The sequence below is a fragment of the Euprymna scolopes genome, chromosome 23, assembly GCF_053919585.1.
Source record: "Euprymna scolopes isolate OS-2025 chromosome 23, ASM5391958v1, whole genome shotgun sequence".
In the NCBI taxonomy this organism is placed as follows: domain Eukaryota; kingdom Metazoa; phylum Mollusca; class Cephalopoda; order Sepiida; family Sepiolidae; genus Euprymna; species Euprymna scolopes.
Genome location: NC_136504.1, coordinates 23,073,537 through 23,094,141, shown reverse-complemented (window position 1 = coordinate 23,094,141; position 20,605 = coordinate 23,073,537).

The window sequence follows — 20,605 nt, the reverse complement described above, 5'->3', positions numbered from 1 at the left end:
CATTTTAACGTTGCATTGTGTACTGTTCATTTGAAAGTTGCATTGAGCACTGTTCATTTTAACGTTGCATTGAGTACTGTTCATTTTAAAGTTGCATTGGGTACTGTTCATTTTAACGTTGCATTGGGTACTGTTCATTTTAAACTTGCATTGAGTACTGTTCATTTTAACGTTGCATTGAGTACTGTTCATTTTAAAGTTGCATTGAGTACTGTTTATTTTAATGTTGCATTGAGTACTGTTCATTTTAACGTTGCATTGAGTACTGTTCATTTTAAAGTTGCATTGAGTATTGTTCATTTTAAAGTTGCATTGAGTACTGTTCATTTTAAAGTTTCATTGAACTCTGTTTATTTTAAAGTTGCATTGAGTACTGTTCATTTTAAAGTTACATTTAGTACTGTTCATTTTAAAGTTGCATTGAGTATTGTTCATTTAAAAGTTGCATTGAGTACTGTTCATTTTAAAGTTGCATTGTGTACTGTTCATTTTAACGTTGCATTGGGTACTCTTCATTTTAAAGTTGCATTGAGTACTGTTCATTTTAAAGTTGCATTGGGTACTGTTCATTTTAACGTTGCATTGGGTACTGTTCATTTTAACGTTGCATTGGGTACTGTTCATTTTAAAGTTGCATTGAGTATTGTTCATTTTAAAGTTGCATTGAGTACTGTTCATTTTAACGTTGCATTGAGTACTATTCATTTTAACTTTGCATTGAGTACTGTTCATTTTAAAGTTGCATTGAGTACTGTTCATTTTAAAGTTGCATTGAATACTGTTCATTTTAAAGTTGCATTGAGTACTGTTCATTTTAAACTTGCATTGAGTACTGTTCATTTTAAAGTTGCATTGCATACTGTTCATTTTAAACTTGCATTGAGTATTGTTCATTTTAAAGTTGCATTGGGTACTGTTCATTTTAACGTTGCATTGAGTACTGTTCATTTTAAAGTTGCATTGAGTACTGTTCATTTTAACGTTGCATTGTGTCACGACCGGCTTTCGCTGGGGACTACGACCGCGTTCGCGTGACAATGCTAAAAAAAAATAAATAAAAATATGTCCGGGTTTGGCTCGTTCAGGGGTTAACAAAAGTGTGTGGGGAGGGGGAATTCTTCTGGTTGGAACACCGTACGCAGAAAGTTAACAAAGCAAGCAGAGACAACTCGAAGGACCGAAGGTTGATTTTAAAATGAGAATTTATTAAACAAATAAACAAATAAACAAAAAAAATAAAGATAACATATAAATGGGGGTTGGGATTAAACTTAAGATATTAATACGAGCAGAGGGAGAAAATAATTTTAGCAGTTGGCAAAAACAAGACAAGAGAAGAAAAAGGGGCTGACTCACAATGGCGACCGCTTTGGGGTATAATCCAGCTAGCGTCTCCAGCAAGGAATAAGACAGTTTTTTTTTATGGACGAAGGATTGGTGTTCTCTTTTTAGCGACAACTCAGATAGTCCTTGTAGTTGTTGTCTTTCCTTCTGATGTAGTCCGGCGAGACAACACAAAGTTTTCGTGAACGAACGACTCGGTGCCGTTATTCCTTCCAAGATAATACACAGTGTCTCCCGTCTTTTCTTTCAGTTCTGCTCCAGCCCTTTAGCGCTCAATGGAAGGTTTTCGGTTCTTTTACCCGAATGTAATACGTTTTTGATTTGGTTGTTTTTTTCTTTCTTTTGCGTCTCTTTCTCATGACATACGTTCACGGCTTGTAGTAGCAGGGATGACCGTTCGTTCGCACCCAAGGTGACTGCTCAACTGCCTGTATTTTCGGGTAGGTCATCACGCGTCCACCCCTCCTCTTCCCACTCACGTCGCCAACAAGTCTAAAACAAAGATGATGAAAAGGGATCTCTTCTCAAACTTTGCCAACCGCCGATACAAAAATAGAAATGATGAAATTTACCTTCTCCTTTACGCTCGTTTAGAAGATGCCTTCAAATGGCTTACCGCGTATTTGTCACACCTCCCTACCAAAAAAAACGAAAAAGGACTACCTGTAGTACTTTTTCGGAATGCTGGGGACCGGCTTAGTTCTAACTAGACTTCCTTTTTTTTTTAACTGCTATTGAAGCTACTCACGGGAATTCTATTTGAGCATATCAGACACGAGATAGGGTGTCCGCGCACAAGTTGTCGACGCCTCGGATATGTCGGATGTCCAGGTTATATTCCTGTAGGAACAGACTCCAACTTAATAGCCTTCTATTTTTACTCTTCATTCGATGTAGAAATGTAAGAGGGTTGTGGTCAGTGTATATGATGGTCGGCTGACTCGACGATGATATATATACGTCGAAGTGCTGTAGACTTAGGATGAGGGCTAAAGTTTCTTTCTCTACAGTAGAATAGTTCTTCTGGCATGAGTTGAACTTCCGAGAGAAATAACTCACAGGGTGCTCAATACCAGAAGGATCGGTTTGGAGTAGAACTGAACCGATACCATGGTCGCTGGCGTCAATAGCCAAGCGGAAAGGTTGTTGAAAGTCCGGAGCCCTCAGCACAGGATCAGAGCATAATAGCGATCTGATCTGTTCAAAAGACTTCTGGCAAGAAGAGGTCCATGTGAATTTGGACTTTTTAGACAACAGTTGGGTGAGAGGTGACGCAACGTCAGAAAAGTTCCGGCAAAACTTTCTATAGTAACCGGCCATACCAAGGAATCGCCTCAGGCTTCTAACATTGGTCGGGGCTGGGACATCTAAGATGCTTTGGATCTTAGCGTTGATTGGGGATATCTTCCCGTATCCTACAGTGTGCCCCAGATAGGTTACTTCGGCTTTTCCGAACTCACTTTTTGATAAATTGATAGTGAGGTTTGCCTGTAAGAGTCGGTCGAACACTTTCCTTAAGGATGCGACATGGTCAGGCCAATTGTCATTATATATGACAATGTCGTCGATGTAGGTTTCGACGTTAGACAAATCCCTCAGGCAGTGATTCATCATCCTTTGGAATGTTGCCTGGGAATTTTTCATACCAAACGGCATAACCCGATATTGGTAAAGTCCTTGTGGGGTCACAAACGCGGAAATGCTCTTGGCACGCTCAGTGAGGGGTACACACCAATATCCTTTTAACAGGTCCAGTTTGGTGATGTAAGTCGCCCTCCCCACTCTGTCAATGCAATCATCCATCCTCGGGATAGGATGTGAGTCTGTCCTTGTGACGGAATTCACCTTACGGTAATCCGTACAGAACCGAACCGAGCCATCCGGCTTAGCGACTAGGACGCATGGTGATGACCAACTGCTCTGGCTTGGTTCGATAATTCCATGCTCAAGCATGTACTCCACCTCTTGGCGTATCACTTCCGCCTTTTGGGGGTTAACGCGATAGGGATGTTGCTTGATGGGGGTAGCATTTCCAACGTCCACGTCGTGTTTGGTGATGGTCACTTGTTTGGGTGTATCCGGGAATAACTCACGGAAATCCCTAATGAGGTTTATCATTTCCTCCTTCTCGTTACAGTCCATATGGATGACCACAGGCGTGAGGTCGGCGAGAATGTCAGAATTTCGCAATCTCATAGGATGGTCACTTTTTCCTACGGATTCCTCAGGGGTATTAGTCTGGCTGTGTCCACAGTCAGGTCTAACAATGGCAAGGACAGGGTTACCCTCGTCCCTCTGGTAATAAGGTTTAATCATGTTTATGTGGCACATCTGGGTGGCCTTGCGGCGGTCCGGCGTTTTAACGACGTAGTTGAGATCGCTAGCCTTTCGAGCAATCTCATACGGACCGTGGAATCTGGCTTTTAGGGGTTGACCAGATATGGGTAACAAGACTAAGACCTTGTCTCCGACTTCGAAAGTTCGCGGGATGGTGTTCCGATCATACCGCCTTTTCATCTTTCCCTGGACCGATTTGAGCCTTTCTTGAGCGATCTCGCTTGTTTCTTGCAATCGTGTCCGGAAACGTGATACATAGTCGAGCAGTGATCTATTCTCGCGGCTCTCCTGCATCCATTTATCTTTCAGCAGTGACAGGGGACCACGCACCGAATGGCCGAAGACGAGCTCAAACGGGCTGAATCCCAGCGACTCCTGAGTAGCATCCCGTGCTGCAAACATTAAGAACGGAAGGCCTTCGTCCCAGTCACTGTGATGGTCGAAGCAATATGTCCGTACCATGCTCTTCAAAGTTGAGTGGAAGCGTTCTAGGGCTCCCTGTGATTGGGGATGGTATGCACTGGATTTTACAGTCGTAATACCCAGGCTACTCATGGCTTGCTGGAACACTTTTGACATAAAGTTTGATCCCTGGTCGGATTGCACTACCTTCGGCAGTCCAACCATGGAGAAGAAGGTGATCAAAGCTTTGGTGATTTTTCCAGCCGATATATTCCTAAGAGGTATCGCTTCAGGGAATCGAGTCGACGCACACATAATGGTTAATATATGTTCGTTCCCGCGTTTAGTCTTCGGAAGGGGGCCAACACAATCGACGAGGATCCGACAGAATGGTTCCTCAAATGCAGGAATCGGATGGAGGGGGGCATTGGGGATTCGCTGATTTGGCTTACCCACCATTTGACAGGTGTGACAAGTTTTACAATACCTCGCCACGTCCCTACGGATCCCTGGCCAATAGAAGTGCCTGGTAATCCGGTCATGTGTCTTTCGGACACCCATGTGGCCTCCCATGGGTGTCTCATGGGCTGTCCTTAGCACCTCCTCCCTATATCCTCTGGGTAAGACTAACTGTTGTACAGTTGACTAGTCCTCGAGGGCAGGTGTATGTGGGGGTCTCCACTTCCTCATCAATGTACCATCTTTGACAAAGTACCCGGATGGTACCTTGCCCAGCTCCTCTTCGTCCAGTGCTTCTCTGAAAAGCGGGGCGATTTCGGAGTCTTTTCTCTGCTCATGGGCGACTGACGTCCATGAGACTGAGGTTTCCCCAACTACTTGTTCATCCCCGGTGCTGGGGTTTTTGTTTGGGGTCTCTTTAAGTTTAGGACTCACGTCTATCTCGTGACCTAAACATGTTTGGGAAAGGTTGACGACTTCAGTTCCCCTACCGGCGCTGCTTGTTTCAGCACGTTTTTCTCTGGCCTCCTTTTGGGCCCTCGCCCGAGTCACCACACATGCTGGGTATACTCCAGCATCACTGTCCCCTGCCTTATCTGCACCTGCTGGTGTGCTTGGCACCGTTGCCACTTTTAAGGGTGGGGGTGATACTTTTTTCCCGGCCAAATCATTGCCAAGTAGCATCGCTATGCCTCTCATGGGCAGATCATCGACCACTCCGACCTCTATAGTACCACATACTATGTCGGACTCGAGGGTCACTTTATGGAGTGGAACGCTAACAAAGCCGTTTCCGACTCCCTGTATAATTACTCTTTCGCCCGTGGCAGTATTTGCCCTACGCGGCATGCGGTTACTCAATATTAAGGACTGGGTTGCTCCCGTGTCCCTTAATATTTTTATCCTCATCTTCTCTGTGGGTTCACCCACAGGGCACACCGAACCATCCGAGACAAAGGGTCTATATTCCTCTCGGATCTTGTCAGTGTCTACTTTTGCGAGGCTTCTATGCGACGCAATAAACCCTTGCGGTTTATTCGAGGGCGCACCCCTGTTTTCCGCATCTTTCTTCCTCGCTGAGCAATTCACTGCTATGTGCCCTACCTTTCCACAGTAGTGACACGTCAGCGTTTTCCATCTCTCCGCCTGTTGACTATTCGGAGAATGGGTCTTATGGGTTGAGCTGTCCGGTCGGTTGCGGTTGTTGGTCTGAATCGACCTCATGCTCGGACCAGCGCTAGCCGCCATTCTGGGGTTAGTGCCGCTTCCGTCAGCGAACGGGTCATTCGACCTACTCTTGCCTCGTTTATGCGTCAACGCATATTCGTCCGCGAGGGTGGCCATTTCATAGGCTGTATCCACTTGTCTCTCGTTAAGATAGACTTTGAGATCGTCATGGACACATCGCCTAAACTCTTCCATCAGCATCAGCTGCCTTAGCTTATCGTGGTCTGTACCCACGCTCTTAGCTGCACACCACCTATCAAAGTAGACTTCTTTCTGACGAAAGAACTCAACAAACGTTTGCTTCTCATCCTTCCTATGGCCCCTAAATTTCTGTCTGTATGCTTCTGGGACCATTTCATAGCTTCTTAAGATTGCGGACTTTACAATGTTATAGTCAGCGCAATCCTCTGCTGACAGCGACGCATATATTTCCTGAGCCTTACCCTTTAATACTGTTTGTAGAAGTAAAGTCCAGGTTTCCAGTGGCCAGTTCAGGCTTGATGCGATTTTCTCAAAGTGTTGAAAATAGTTGTCAACATCAGCCTCGTTGAACGCTGGCACAAGTCTAACCTGTTTAGTGAGGTCGAACTCATTTCGCCTCTCACTATGGAAGGTTCTCCTATCTTCAATTTCTTGGCGTCTGGTCTCCTGCTCCATTTTAGCCTTCTCTAACTCTACCCTAGCCTTTTCCATTTCAATAGCTTTATTAGCCTCGATTTTTATTCTCTCAAGCTCAATTTGGGCATGTGAGAGTCCAGGCGAGTCTGACGCAAGATTGTCCAATACATCTTCTTCGAAGATATCGTTATCGACCATGTGCTCTGCAACTAATTTCACTAGTTGTGGTTTTCTCATCGAGCGCTTAGGCTCTAATTCTAATGCTGTTGCTACATCAATAATACTATCTTTCTTTAATCTAGAAAGTGCCTCGAATGTGGGAGAATTAAAAAGGTTTCTACTACAGACATTTCGGTTTTATGTTTTTCGTTGTCTCGCACCCGCTTCGCCTCTACCCACGAAGTTCCAGTAAACAGAAGAAAAAGAATCCCGGACGACGCCCCCAAGCTTGTCACGACCGGCTTTCGCTGGGGACTACGACCGCGTTCGCGTGACAATGCTAAAAAAAAATAAATAAAAATATGTCCGGGTTTGGCTCGTTCAGGGGTTAACAAAAGTGTGTGGGGAGGGGGAATTCTTCTGGTTGGAACACCGTACGCAGAAAGTTAACAAAGCAAGCAGAGACAACTCGAAGGACCGAAGGTTGATTTTAAAATGAGAATTTATTAAACAAATAAACAAATAAACAAAAAAAATAAAGATAACATATAAATGGGGGTTGGGATTAAACTTAAGATATTAATACGAGCAGAGGGAGAAAATAATTTTAGCAGTTGGCAAAAACAAGACAAGAGAAGAAAAAGGGGCTGACTCACAATGGCGACCGCTTTGGGGTATAATCCAGCTAGCGTCTCCAGCAAGGAATAAGACAGTTTTTTTTTTTATGGACGAAGGATTGGTGTTCTCTTTTTAGCGACAACTCAGATAGTCCTTGTAGTTGTTGTCTTTCCTTCTGATGTAGTCCGGCGAGACAACACAAAGTTTTCGTGAACGAACGACTCGGTGCCGTTATTCCTTCCAAGATAATACACAGTGTCTCCCGTCTTTTCTTTCAGTTCTGCTCCAGCCCTTTAGCGCTCAATGGAAGGTTTTCGGTTCTTTTACCCGAATGTAATACGTTTTTGATTTGGTTGTTTTTTTCTTTCTTTTGCGTCTCTTTCTCATGACATACGTTCACGGCTTGTAGTAGCAGGGATGACCGTTCGTTCGCACCCAAGGTGACTGCTCAACTGCCTGTATTTTCGGGTAGGTCATCACGCGTCCACCCCTCCTCTTCCCACTCACGTCGCCAACAAGTCTAAAACAAAGATGATGAAAAGGGATCTCTTCTCAAACTTTGCCAACCGCCGATACAAAAATAGAAATGATGAAATTTACCTTCTCCTTTACGCTCGTTTAGAAGATGCCTTCAAATGGCTTACCGCGTATTTGTCACAATTGAGTACTGTTCATTTTAAAGTTGAATTGAGTATTGTTCATTTTAAAGTTGCATTGAGTACTGTTCATTTTAAAGTTGCATTGAGTACTGTTCATTTTAAAGTTGCATTGAGTACTGTTCATTTTAAAGTTGCATTGAGTACTGTTCATTTTAACGTTGCATTGAGTACTGTTCATTTAAAAGTTGCATTGAGTACTGTTCATTTTAACGTTGCATTGAGTACTGTTCATTTTAAAGTTGAATTGAGTACTGTTCATTTTAACGTTGCATTGAGTACTGTTCATTTTAAAGTTGCATTGAGTACTGTTCATTTTAAAGTTGAATTGAGTACTGTTCATTTTAACGTTGCATTGAGTACTGTTCATTTTAACGTTGCATTGAGTACTGTTCATTTTAAAGTTGAATTGAGTACTGTTCATTTTAAAGTTGAATTGAGTACTGTTCATTTTAAAGTTGCATTGAGTACTGTTCATTTTAAAGTTGCATTGAGTACTGTTCATTTTAACGTTGCATTGAGTACTGTTCATTTTAAAGTTGCATTGAGTATTGTTCATTTTAAAGTTGAATTGAGTATTGTTCATTTTAAAGTTGCATTGAGTACTGTTCATTTTAAAGTTGCATTGAGTACTGTTCATTTTAACGTTGCATTGAGTACTGTTCATTTTAACGTTGCATTGAGTACTGTTCATTTTAAAGTTGCATTGAGTACTGTTCATTTTAACGTTGCATTGAGTACTGTTCATTTTAAAGTTGCATTGAGTACTGTTCATTTTAACGTTGCATTGAGTACTGTTCATTTTAACGTTGCATTGAGTACTGTTCATTTGAAAGTTGCATTGAGTACTGTTCATTTTAACGTTCCATTGAGTACTGTTCATTTTAACGTTGCATTGAGTACTGTTCATTTTAAAGTTGCATTGAGTACTGTTCATTTTAACGTTGCATTGAGTACTGTTCATTTTAAAGTTGCATTGAGTACTGTTCATTTTAACGTTGCATTGAGTACTGTTCATTTTAACGTTGCATTGAGTACTGTTCATTTTAAAGTTGAATTGAGTATTGTTCATTTTAAAGTTGCATTGAGTACTGTTCATTTTAAAGTTGCATTGAGTACTGTTCATTTTAACGTTGCATTGAGTACTGTTCATTTTAAAGTTGAATTGAGTATTGTTCATTTTAAAGTTGCATTGAGTACTGTTCATTTTAAAGTTGCATTGAGTACTGTTCATTTTAACGTTGCATTGAGTACTGTTCATTTTAACGTTGCATTGAGTACTGTTCATTTTAAAGTTGAATTGAGTATTGTTCATTTTAAAGTTGAATTGAGTACTGTTCATTTTAAAGTTGCATTGAGTACTGTTCATTTTAAAGTTGCATTGAGTACTGTTCATTTTAACGTTGCATTGAGTACTGTTCATTTTAAAGTTGCATTGAGTATTGTTCATTTTAAAGTTGAATTGAGTATTGTTCATTTTAAAGTTGCATTGAGTACTGTTCATTTTAAAGTTGCATTGAGTACTGTTCATTTTAACGTTGCATTGAGTACTGTTCATTTTAACGTTGCATTGAGTACTGTTCATTTTAAAGTTGCATTGAGTACTGTTCATTTTAACGTTGCATTGAGTACTGTTCATTTTAAAGTTGCATTGAGTACTGTTCATTTTAACGTTGCATTGAGTACTGTTCATTTTAAAGTTGCATTGAGTACTGTTCATTTTAAAGTTGCATTGAGTACTGTTCATTTTAACGTTGCATTGAGTACTGTTCATTTTAACGTTGCATTGAGTACTGTTCATTTTAAAGTTGCATTGAGTACTGTTCATTTTAACGTTGCATTGAGTACTGTTCATTTTAAAGTTGCATTGAGTACTGTTCATTTTAACGTTGCATTGAGTACTGTTCATTTTAACGTTGCATTGAGTACTGTTCATTTTAAAGTTGAATTGAGTATTGTTCATTTTAAAGTTGCATTGAGTACTGTTCATTTTAAAGTTGCATTGAGTACTGTTCATTTTAACGTTGCATTGAGTACTGTTCATTTTAAAGTTGAATTGAGTATTGTTCATTTTAAAGTTGCATTGAGTACTGTTCATTTTAAAGTTGCATTGAGTACTGTTCATTTTAACGTTGCATTGAGTACTGTTCATTTTAACGTTGCATTGAGTACTGTTCATTTTAAAGTTGAATTGAGTATTGTTCATTTTAAAGTTGAATTGAGTACTGTTCATTTTAAAGTTGCATTGAGTACTGTTTATTTTAAAGTTGCATTGAGTACTGTTCATTTTAAAGTTGCATTGAGTACTGTTCATTTTAAAGTTGCATTGAGTACTGTTCATTTTAAAGTTGCATTGAGTACTGTTCATTTTAAAGTTGAATTGAGTACTGTTCATTTTAACGTTGCATTGAGTACTGTTCATTTTAAAGTTGAATTGAGTATTGTTCATTTTAAAGTTGCATTGAGTACTGTTCATTTTAAAGTTGCATTGAGTACTGTTCATTTTAACGTTGCATTGAGTACTGTTCATTTTAACGTTGCATTGAGTACTGTTCATTTTAAAGTTGAATTGAGTATTGTTCATTTTAAAGTTGAATTGAGTACTGTTCATTTTAAAGTTGCATTGAGTACTGTTCATTTTAACGTTGCATTGAGTACTGTTCATTTTAACGTTGCATTGAGTACTGTTCATTTTAAAGTTGAATTGAGTATTGTTCATTTTAAAGTTGAATTGAGTACTGTTCATTTTAAAGTTGAATTGAGTACTGTTCATTTTAAAGTTGCATTGAGTACTGTTCATTTTAAAGTTGAATTGAGTATTGTTCATTTTAACGTTGCATTGAGTACTGTTCATTTAAAAGTTGCATTGAGTACTGTTCATTTTAACGTTGCATTGAGTACTGTTCATTTTAAAGTTGAATTGAGTATTGTTCATTTTAAAGTTGAATTGAGTACTGTTCATTTTAACGTTGCATTGAGTACTGTTCATTTTAACGTTGCATTGAGTACTGTTCATTTTAAAGTTGAATTGAGTATTGTTCATTTTAAAGTTGAATTGAGTACTGTTCATTTTAAAGTTGCATTGAGTACTGTTCATTTTAACGTTGCATTGAGTACTGTTCATTTTAACGTTGCATTGAGTACTGTTCATTTTAAAGTTGAATTGAGTATTGTTCATTTTAAAGTTGAATTGAGTACTGTTCATTTTAACGTTGCATTGAGTACTGTTCATTTTAACGTTGCATTGAGTACTGTTCATTTTAAAGTTGAATTGAGTATTGTTCATTTTAAAGTTGCATTGAGTACTGTTCATTTTAAAGTTGCATTGAGTACTGTTCATTTTAACGTTGCATTGAGTACTGTTCATTTTAACGTTGCATTGAGTACTGTTCATTTTAAAGTTGAATTGAGTATTGTTCATTTTAAAGTTGAATTGAGTACTGTTCATTTTAAAGTTGCATTGAGTACTGTTCATTTTAAAGTTGCATTGAGTACTGTTCATTTTAAAGTTGCATTGAGTACTGTTCATTTTAAAGTTGCATTGAGTACTGTTCATTTTAAAGTTGCATTGAGTACTGTTCATTTTAAAGTTGCATTGAGTACTGTTCATTTTAAAGTTGCATTGAGTACTGTTCATTTTAACGTTGCATTGAGTACTGTTCATTTTAAAGTTGAATTGAGTATTGTTCATTTTAAAGTTGCATTGGGTACTGTTCATTTTAACGTTGCATTGAGTACTGTTCATTTTAAAGTTGCATTGAGTACTGTTCATTTTAACGTTGCATTGAGTACTGTTCATTTTAAAGTTGAATTGAGTATTGTTCATTTTAAAGTTGAATTGAGTACTGTTCATTTTAAAGTTGCATTGAGTACTGTTCATTTTAAAGTGGCATTGAGTACTGTTCATTTTAAAGTTGCATTGAGTACTGTTCATTTTAAAGTTGCATTGAGTACTGTTCATTTTAACGTTGCATTGAGTACTGTTCATTTTAAAGTTGAATTGAGTATTGTTCATTTTAAAGTTGCATTGGGTACTGTTCATTTTAACGTTGCATTGAGTACTGTTCATTTTAAAGTTGCATTGAGTACTGTTCATTTTAACGTTGCATTGAGTACTGTTCATTTTAAAGTTGAATTGAGTATTGTTCATTTTAAAGTTGAATTGAGTACTGTTCATTTTAACGTTTCATTGAGTACTGTTCATTTTAAAGTTGCATTGAGTACTGTTCATTTTAACGTTGCATTGAGTACTGTTCATTTTAAAGTTGCATTGAGTACTGTTCATTTTAACGTTGCATTGAGTACTGTTCATTTTAAAGTTGAATTGAGTATTGTTCATTTTAAAGTTGAATTGAGTACTGTTCATTTTAAAGTTGCATTGAGTACTGTTCATTTTAAAGTTGCATTGAGTACTGTTCATTTTAAAGTTGCATTGAGTACTGTTCATTTTAAAGTTGCATTGAGTACTGTTCATTTTAAAGTTGCATTGAGTACTGTTCATTTTAAAGTTGAATTGAGTATTGTTCATTTTAAAGTTGCATTGGGTACTGTTCATTTTAACGTTGCATTGAGTACTGTTCATTTTAAAGTTGCATTGAGTACTGTTCATTTTAACGTTGCATTGAGTACTGTTCATTTTAAAGTTGCATTGAGTACTGTTCATTTTAACGTTGCATTGAGTACTGTTCATTTTAAAGTTGCATTGAGTACTGTTCATTTTAACGTTGCATTGAGTACTGTTCATTTTAAAGTTGAATTGAGTATTGTTCATTTTAAAGTTGAATTGAGTACTGTTCATTTTAAAGTTGCATTGAGTACTGTTCATTTTAAAGTTGCATTGAGTACTGTTCATTTTAAAGTTGAATTGAGTACTGTTCATTTTAAAGTTGCATTGAGTACTGTTCATTTTAAAGTTGAATTGAGTACTGTTCATTTTAAAGTTGCATTGAGTACTGTTCATTTTAAAGTTGCATTGAGTACTGTTCATTTTAAAGTTGAATTGAGTATTGTTCATTTTAAAGTTGCATTGGGTACTGTTCATTTTAACGTTGCATTGAGTACTGTTCATTTTAAAGTTGCATTGAGTACTGTTCATTTTAACGTTGCATTGAGTACTGTTCATTTTAAAGTTGAATTGAGTATTGTTCATTTTAAAGTTGCATTGAGTACTGTTCATTTTAAAGTTGCATTGAGTACTGTTCATTTTAAAGTTGCATTGAGTACTGTTCATTTTAAAGTTGAATTGAGTACTGTTCATTTTAACGTTGCATTGAGTACTGTTCATTTTAAAGTTGCATTGAGTACTGTTCATTTTAACGTTGCATTGAGTACTGTTCATTTTAAAGTTGCATTGAGTACTGTTCATTTTAACGTTGCATTGAGTACTGTTCATTTTAAAGTTGCATTGAGTACTGTTCATTTTAACGTTGCATTGAGTATTGTTCATTTTAAAGTTGAATTGAGTATTGTTCATTTTAAAGTTGAATTGAGTATTGTTCATTTTAAAGTTGAATTGAGTATTGTTCATTTTAAAGTTGAATTGAGTATTGTTCATTTTAAAGTTGCATTGAGTACTGTTCATTTTAAAGTTGCATTGGGTACTGTTCATTTTAAAGTTGCATTGAGTACTGTTCATTTTAACGTTGCATTGAGTACTGTTCATTTTAAAATTGCATTGAGTACTATTCATTTTAACGTTGCATTGAATACTATTCATTTTAAAGTTGCATTGGGTACTGTTTATTTTTAAGTTGCATTGAGTACTGTTCATTTTAAAGTTGCATTGCATACTGTTCATTTTACACTTGCATTGAGTACTGTTCATTTTAACGTTGCATTGAATACTGTTCATTTTAAAGTTGCATTGTGCACTGTTCATTTAAAAGTGCCGACATAGTTCTGTTACTTATGCGGATGCAAATATTCATTCATAGCTTAAATTGTTTTAAGTTAAAATCGTTTTTAACTACTTGTCGATAGCTCAAACGGTAGGGAACACGACTAATTAGCTAATATTTTTTGGTTTCGATCTCACCCCAGTTTATTTTTTCTTAAACATTTGAAATCAGTACTATATATATATATGCATATATTTATTTATTTATATAGAAATATATTACATAGCCGCTAAACTGAACATTCTAATCTTTCGAACAAATTGGTTTGCAAGAAACCAGAAATCACTCGTCAGGGGCGTAAAAAATTTATTTGACACCGAAGGAATCTGGTTCAATATATATATATATATATATATATATATATATATATATATATATATATATATATATATATATATATATATATATATAATTTACTATATATATATATATATATATATATATATATATATATACGCCTATAATTCGTTTTTCTTTTGTGTGTATTGATATTCATATTAAAAACTCTCTTTTCTATTTATTTAAAAAGAAAATACAATTTTCTCACATATGGGTCATGGAATTGCATTCGCTACCAACACATCTAGCTAATTTGCATATTCTTTTAAACATTCATCTTAATAAATTCCTATTTGTTTTTTTCGGTTTTCTTATGGGATTATCATCTTTAGTTTACTATTACGTGTAATTTTATCCATGCAGATATTCTACATTATTTATACTTGCATAATATTTGCGTACAATGATTATAGTAAACACAAAATTGTTTCCGTATATATTTATGTATACGTATATATTTTTATTTAATCTATCTATCTATCTATCTATCTATCTATATATATATATATATATAAGTGAATGTGTCTGTGTGTCTGTATGTCTGTGTACATTTCCCTACGCAATGACTACAGACTCGAAATTTGATATACAGGATACTGAGATTTGGGAAATCTATGTGATCGGTTTGGCTGTTAAGGGGTCAAAGTTAAACGATTTGACCATTGAGAACTGTACCCAACTCCCCCGACAGTTTGGGTCCCAAACACTTGAAATATTAGATATAGGTTCCGTGGACATTGATCTAACTGAATAACTTTATTTAAGCCCAAAACAATACGTGTTAAGGGGTCATAATAGGAGTCAAATTTAAAAAAAACTGGCCGTTTTTTGTCGTATTTTTTTTTTTTTTTGCTCAGCATACACTTACAAACACCGGGCAATGCCGAGCCGAAATGCTAGTATATCTATAACATTAAACGTGTCTGTGTGTCTGTCTCTCTGGGTGTCTGTGTACATTTCCCTCCGCAATAACTCTGTCAATTTTAAGTCTACAGACTCGAAATTTGATATACGGGGTACTGAGATTTGGGAAAATCGATATGATTGTTCTCGGCCAGACATTTGGCTGTTAAAGGGTCAAAGTTCAACGATTTGACCTTTGAGAACTCTACCAAACTCCTCCGACAATTTAGGGTCTAAGCTCTTGTAATTTTAGAATAGGTTCCTTGGACATGGATCTAAATTAATAACTTGATTTGAGCCCAATTTATTGTTATAAATGTTAAGGGGCATATTAGGGGTCAAAGTTTGAAAAAATTGACCATTTTTTTTTTTTTTGCTCAGCATACATCTCCAAACACCCAGGCAACGCCGGGCTGAAATGCTGGTATATATATATATATATATATATATATATATATATATATATATATATATATATATATATAAACGCCATTTCTTTAATTGTCCTACTTTTGCACTGATTTTCGTCCTGTTAAAACCCAAATATGATGTTTCGCATAGGTGCGAATACTCTCTATATTAGGTTTCATATCTGTAGACTAAAAACTGATAGAGGCAAAATTGTTTAAACAAATATATATATACGCATGCATTAATAAGAGGTTTGTGTTTACTATAAACTTTTTATGCAAAAATTAAGCAAGCATAAATAATGTTGAATATCTGCAAGAATATAATTACACGTAATAGTAAACTAAAGATGATTATCGCAAAAGAAAACCGAAAAAACTAATCGTGGATTTATTAAAATGAATGTCTAAAAGTATATGCAAATTAGCTAGATATTTTGCAGACGAATACAATTCCACGATTAGTATATATTAAAGTTGTATATTCATTTTAACAAGATAGAAAAAAGGTTTTTAATATGAATATCAATACGCAAAATAGAAAGGAAACAAATTTATAAGAATTGAGATATATTATTAAGTGCAGTTCGATAGATACATACGAGCTTCCTTTAATAAATTTCCAGAATTTTTTCTTATGGGAACTTTTATTGATAGTACACACATGAAACTTTACTCCCATTCGAAGTAATCTACTCCGGTTACTCGTTTCAACAATTTTTGGAAGATGCTATGGAAATCGTCTTGTGTGAGCGTGTCAGCCTCGTCACAGTTTCCTTTGGCTCCTAAACTGTTTCATAACGACAGCCTCTAAAGTTTCCCTTGGAAATAGGCAATAACCAAAACCTAAAGGGAGCAAGTTCTTGACCATAGGGAGTCTGAGGAATGTCTTGATGCCCATCTTGGTTAAATAATCTGATTTTCTCTGAGCACTACTAGAACAAAATTCGTGCAAATTTTTCGCATTTTCAGTTCCTCGCAAATAATTGTGTATACGGCTCCTACACTGACATGAGTTTGTGCAATTATTATTTCTATAGACACACGACGCTCCTTACACATGAAATTCATTATTTGGTTAATCAATTTAGTGGTCGGTCTTCCTTACTTCTGTCACAACTCTCATCATCCATTACAAAAACCCAGCCTTGCAGTAACCTCTTATGTCACACAGAAAATGATGCACGATTCATTCAAGATGATCCAAAAGAAGTTTGAAGCATTCCATGCGTTTCTGTGCAATCTTCCGAAGTTTAATTTTTTTTTTTTTTTTTTTTTTTTTTGCATATCGTTCTTCTAAATTGTACTCACGTCTAGGTTGCATTTTTTAAAATTCACTAGCTGTGATAATCAGGCTTTAATAGAGTTTAAAAAAAAATATTACATTTTCACCCCAAACAAGGCATATTGCCACTTTGATGTAGGGGGCTACTATCAGGGACATAAGCTACAGAGGTACTCTGTGGGTAGTTGGGCAGCAAGATGTCGGTTCGCATTACACTTTAACTTCTACATGTCAGTACAGTTGGGGAAGCAGGAACCCGGAAGGGAATTCCAAAGTCTAGCGGTTCTGGGGAAGAAACTACTGGAGTAGAAGGTCCTCTTACATCTAGGGATTTCTACTGTGAAGAGGTGTTATTTAACTGCTTGTCGGGTTTGTTGGAGGTATTTACGTCAAGAGGGTACGAGTGCTTGCATTTCGTCGGAGCATTCACCGTTAAAGTACTTGTAGAACAGGCAGAGGGATGCTACATTTCGTCGATGGGTCAGAGGCTGAAGCTTAGATGACAGTTCAGGACCTATCAGATTGGTGACTCTCTTTTGACTCTTGTCTAGGAGTGGGAGACTAGTAGCAGATACACCAGCCCAAATATGACAACAATACTTCATACATGGGCGAATGGTGGCCTTATAGAGGTACAGGATACTTTCCGGCGTTAGTAGCTTTCTATCACAGTAAAGAGAACCTATCTTTATTCGCAGCGATCCTGGCAATGCTCTCAATGTACTTGCTGTAGCTGTTCGCGTGAACCTGAAAGCATAAAAATTGGTCAGTCATCTCATTAGATGTATAGCAATAACATACTGAACTTTTAAAAGTCTGCGACAATTTTAAATGCGTGTACAAAAATGATGGAAACGTATTTAAAGCACATCGTAGTTACAAATAATGGCAAAGCTTTATTGATCGAATGGTGGTAATAAAATTAGATACATAAATATGGATGCATCCATATGTACGTACGAATAAATTTTCGTTTGTTTTCCTATGAGATATTTATCCTTGACTTATTTATTCTCACAACGTCAAGAGTTCACTTAAACTGGGCTCAATGCAGTTCGACACGAGTAAAAGACTTCTTTCCGGTTTTGTTTTTGTTTATTTTTTTATTTTTTTTATTTTTTTGGCTCATAAACCTTGAACGATGACATTAATACTATTAACCAAGGCGTTAAAATCTAGTAACGCCGAAGATGTGTGACATGAATAAAGAAGTGTATTTGGTGAAAAGGTGATGGTGGATATAAAAGGGTTTTAATTTTTCCCCCTCTTTTTCATTTTAAACAGAGGATAATGCAACGGAACTTAAGATTCTACTGCTTGGGTTAGTATCTAAAAGGGAATTGTGGGAAGTTGAACAGCGAAATATCTGTTCACATTACGTATAAACTTCTACAGAGAAGTACAGCCAGGAAAATAGGAAACATGAAGTGAATCCTAAGGTCTAGCAATCCTAGGAAGGAAACTCTTAAATTAAAAATAAATCCGGCATCTAAGGACTACAACAGTGAAGGGGTAAATTTTGCTGCTTCTCTGGCTAGTTAGGTATACGTCGAGGGGGTATAGTTCTATGAGTTCACAGGATCACATTCCATTAAAATACTTGTATAACAGGTACAAGGATTCTAAATTCGAGCGATGCGATAGAAGTTAGGTCGATAATGTAGAATCAATTAGATTTGAGAATTCTTACTCCGCCGAAAGGGCGCGGTACAAGTGCTTGATTCACCAACCTATATTTGGCAAAAATATCCTATGTATGGGAAAATTGTGGCTCTTTAAATAGGATACACTCTTTTGTGAGTTATTTTTCTAAGATGGTAGAGGAAGCCCACCTTCTTTAAGCACGTAGATAAAAATTGTTTCAAGCTTTGGACTGATAAAAAATTAGAAACGCTAGAATGAACCTGGGTCTTCTATTTAGGTATCTTTAAGAGTCGGATTATGCAAAGAACAAAAAAAAACGAACAGGAATGAACAAAAAGTAAATTGCTTGAGAGGGAGGGAAATAATAGAATCACCAAGATCAAGGGTATGTGATTACTTGAAATATTTGCTAGTACATTAACACAAACATACACAGTAGACAACAAGGAAAAACAAGCCAAATTATGCCTGGTTATATCATATTATGTGTGTGTCTCTCTCCAACCAAATCACAAACCGCAACATCAGGACAAGATGCAAAAGGACCGGCATTATAAAGACTTTTCCTGAACGGAGAATTCGCTGAGTTTGTCTTAAACTCTCTGAGAAAGAATTCATTCTCAAGTTGATAGTCTAAATCACACTCGTCGGCTGGAGCAAGTGCTCATGCAAGCAATATATTAGGTTGAATTAAAACAATAAAAAAAGGCATGTCGCTTGTGGCTGTCATTTTGGTTTTCGTCACTGAAACCGCATATATGTAAGATATAGCTCTGTTGGAAGATATTTATGAAGCGACAACACATGTATCATTTGTAACACGCTCGATAACAACGCAAACTGCTTAACACATGCGTGCAGTAATGGTTGTACATACTGTTCTTTTACGCGCTTTCCAAACTTTGCATTCCCGCTATTTCGTCTAGTGGTTGCTATTGATGTAAGCATCTTTACATAAAGAAATATTACACATGGAGACATCCGCTGAGTGTTTTCATAAACAGTTTTGTTTGGAGAGAATTAAGAGTTCACGCAGAAAAGTGATACTACTTTTCATTTAGATAATAAAAGCAATAAAAACGATCTTCTTGAAATTTCAGGGCGCATTCAAAGATGATATGTATACTAATGTAAACCAGTATCCTATTGCTCAACTACCTGCACACTCTTATTAGACACAATCCTAAATAGTAACCGCATAGGCAATATGCATCGTTTGCAGCGAAAAGGTGTTCACTAGCATGTCGCTAGGCGTTGCCCGGTCATAAAATATGCTTTAATATTTAAATTCATACATATTTCTTATTTATTATTATAGTACAAATTCTTTATTTATTAGTATTAATGTACCCAATAAATATGACTTAAGCGTTATTAGCTGGAATGGAAACCAAGTCTTTAGTCGTCATTTAGCGCTTCAGCCTTCGCCGATATCGTTTCAGTTATCGCCAGATGGAATAAAAGGGATAAAAATTAAGTGGCTTATAGCTAAAAATGTGAGCATGCTCAGAAGTTAGTCACTTTACTCCAGCCAAGGTCAACTATTCGTTTTCAATTCTGAATCCTGAACAGCTATTTTTACATGCTAAAAACCAAATCGAATATGTTTCCGAAGTCCAAATACCTCATATATAAAGTCTCAAGTCTGTAGACCGACAATTCAGAGAGGTGTTTGGTAGAGAAGTTTCGCACACACACCGACAACGTCACTTTCACACACACACACACACACACACACACACACACCACACACACACACACATATATATATGTATAAGTGGGCTCGAATGTTTTTTATCCTGAATTCTACGCATGTATGCATAAGATAGAAACTATGCATAAAAAGTATTCAGCGGAATAGTTGAATGAAAAGATAAAAAAATGAATAATTCATTAATTAATGAATTGTATTTCAAAAGAATTTGTAAATTAGTTGTACACTGAAAAACTGACAAAGAAGTGTCGTAGGCAAAATTTTTCAAACAAATATATACATGTATAAATATATATAGAAAGAGGTTTATGTTTACTATAAACTTTTTACGCAAATATTACGCAAATGTAAATCATGTAGAATATCTGCATGAATATAATTACACTAATGATCATCCCATAAGGGGACCGAAAAAAACTAATAAGGAATTAATTAAAACGAATATTTAAAACAATATGCAAATTAGCTAGATCTTTTGCAGATGAATGTAATTCCACGATCCAAGTTGTATTTAATTTTAAATAAAAAAAGTTTTTAATATGAATATCAATGCACAAAAACATTTATAGGAGTACATATATATATATATATAT